This window comes from Garra rufa, chromosome 2 (genome assembly GCF_049309525.1).
Source record: "Garra rufa chromosome 2, GarRuf1.0, whole genome shotgun sequence".
Classification (NCBI taxonomy): Eukaryota; Metazoa; Chordata; class Actinopteri; order Cypriniformes; family Cyprinidae; genus Garra; species Garra rufa.
The window spans coordinates 59,441,229-59,444,186 of NC_133362.1; positions in this window are offsets into that span (position 1 = coordinate 59,441,229).

The window sequence follows — 2,958 nt, forward strand, 5'->3', positions numbered from 1 at the left end:
AGCGAACAAGACTTTTATTTTGATCTGGAGATGTGACGTCATAAGGCTGCGGCGTGCCCCTGCATCTGGAATTGAAACGGAGAAAGGTGTGTGCTTTTAACAACTGAAAGTATTTAAATCAAGACAACTCGTTTAGAGAATTGCATATAAAACTGTGAAATTAATTGTTAGCAAACACAACACTGTAATGCTTTATTTAGTGACACTGTACTCCCTATATAGTGAATATTTATTCCTAACGAATTCGGTCACTATAGTATGTTTTTCAATACTTAGAAAGTCAGTGAAGCCCAGCAAATGTTTCATTACCAACATTCTCTAAAACATCATATTCTGTGTTCACCAGAACAAAGTAACTAATACAGGTGTAGAACCACGGTTAAGGTGAGAAAATGATAACAGAAATTAAATTTTTAGGTGAACTTTCCCTTTAGTATGACATGTTTTTAATTTTTTAGACATTTTTCTGGGTATATAATGTCTTATACCATTGCTGCTGTCTTCGAATCTGCTTGGTTTTCTGGTTGGCCAGTTATTGCCAGTGCCGCTTTCTACAGAGGAATTCTCATTTTTCAGCATTTTTTTCCACCTTAATGCCTGTCGAAATCATCTAGGGATGAAATGTTAATGGAATTAGAAAATCAAAATGTCATCAGTTTATTTCAATAATAATCTGAAAATATCATGCCATAATTTGAACTTCACCAGTTTTGGCAAAAACACGATATTTCTTGTGGTCCATGTCTCTTCGTCAGGGAGTTCTTCTTTTTTTTACCCGTTTTGTCTGATTGTTCGGGGGCCAGTAACAATATTGTTGTTGAAATTTGTAAGGAAAGTCAAAAGTTAACTGTTGCCTAATCAGGAAAATTTCTACTTTCAAGATTATATTATTTATGTGGGTTGGACTTGTAAAAGGTTATACCTCATCATCTTCAAATGTCCAGCACTCTGCTATAATTCCAACCAATGATTCTTCTAAAAATTCTACAATATAGTACATGCTGAGGAAAAGAAAAGCAATGTTAATTTGTTGAAAATGTCACCTATTGCACATTTCTTCTAGAATATATATGTGACCCTGGACCACAAAACCAATCATAAGTATAACAGGTATATTTGTAGCAGTAGCCAAAAATACATTCAATGAGTCAAAATGATAAAGTAAAGCACGTGTTCCATTGAGAGATTTTGTAAATTTCCTACCGCAAATATATTGAAACTTAATTTTTTAATAGTTATATACATTGCAAAGAACTACATTTTGGACAACTCTTAAGACAATTTTATCAATATTAAGATTTTTTTTTCACCCTCATCCCAGATTACACACATGTATGAGCATATAAATCTCACATTATCAATGTCAGAAATTCACTGTTGATGCAAGATGGCCATGAATGTTACTGTGTCCCCATGTTTGATTCTGATTGCTCTCTTCTCCACATTCTCTCTAGGGATCCATCTCATTGATGATTGTTTTTTTGTTGTAATTGTATACTCCCACAAGAAAGGAGTGGCATGGCTCGATGAACATTGGTAGAGGATTATGATAAACCCTGGAAAGAACTTTTCCATCTTTCTCCATTTAATTTGTGATCTCGCAGCCGTTCTCATTCAGCAAGAAGGCGTTGTCCTTGGTACTTGTAGTTTTTCTCTCTCTGTGTTTTTCAAGAGGACATGACTGCCTTTCCTCTATTCTCTTGGCGACCTGTCTCAAAGTGTCTTTTCCACTTTGTACCATCCTCTTCATGGTGTACAGATATTATTCGAACTTGAATGCGCTGCAGTTGTCAAGCCCCTTAAATTGCACAGCATAATCAGTGATGTGGAGCATAGAGTGGATGTTGTACACTATAAACTCCTCTCCATTAAGCTCTCGTCCTTTACAGACAAAGTAGTGCAGCAGGTTTCTCGCATACTCCGAATGGCTCTTGACTAGTGTTGGTGAAACCAGCAAGCACATGGCCACACTGAAAGCCAAAAAATGTTGGTACAGGTCATCCTCAAGGATTCCTTTCAGCACCAGCTTGCCTGTGTACAGCATGAATTGTCGAAATTCAGTAGCCTTCCACCTCTCCATCTCACCCAGGCTTCGAGGTGTGCGAGGGAAGATGGATGGTATTTCATTTTTGATTTGTAGAAGCCTATTGCTTACTTCTAGTTTTTGAGTGCTGGAGAGCCTTCTCCTCTCGCTCCACTGGTCCAACTAAGCAGCATCTTTTTCATCACCACCAGACAATGGGGGGTATAATCAATGGAGAAGCTCTTGACCATATCAATCGACAGCTGGGCCAATGGTGTGCTGTCTTTGTGATGTTCGGGCTGAACTTGACTTCTGAATGATGCATCTGTTCTTGGGGTAAGGTTTTCGGTGTCCTGAAAGGTCACTCTGTTAAACCATTCACCCTTTTGGTCACACTTGTCACAGCCGTAATATCCAGAGTATAGCTTAGTGCCTTGCTTGAATGCCGCTAGACAGGAGGACTTCGAGGTCTGCTACAAAATCCTCTAGAAAATGCCGATCATTTGGCCGGTTGTTTCCACAAGTTAATGTTGTAGGAAAAACAACAACGGGACTGAGGTGGATGGCACAGAGGACAGGCCACATGGCTTTCCCTGAGCTTTTGAACAGGGGTAGGCCATCAACATTAAAAGACAAATCGATGGTGTCATGGTTTTGCAGCTCTTCATCAGGGTACTTTTCCAGGTGTTCCAGTAGCTTTTGATGCAGAGGGTAATGGAAATACTCCATTCCAGACTTTTGTACGGTTGCTACATTCTTTGGTGTTTTTAGAAAAGTATTTGCAGTGGATGGAAGGTCTATTTGGCCGTGTTGCTGAAGGACATTTAGCAAATGGTCAACGGCATTATTTTTTACTTGAAATTGGGTTGCCCAGGTTGCCAGATCTGTTGATCCAATGATGATTTGTCATCTTCTTTAAAGGTTGTATCCGCGAT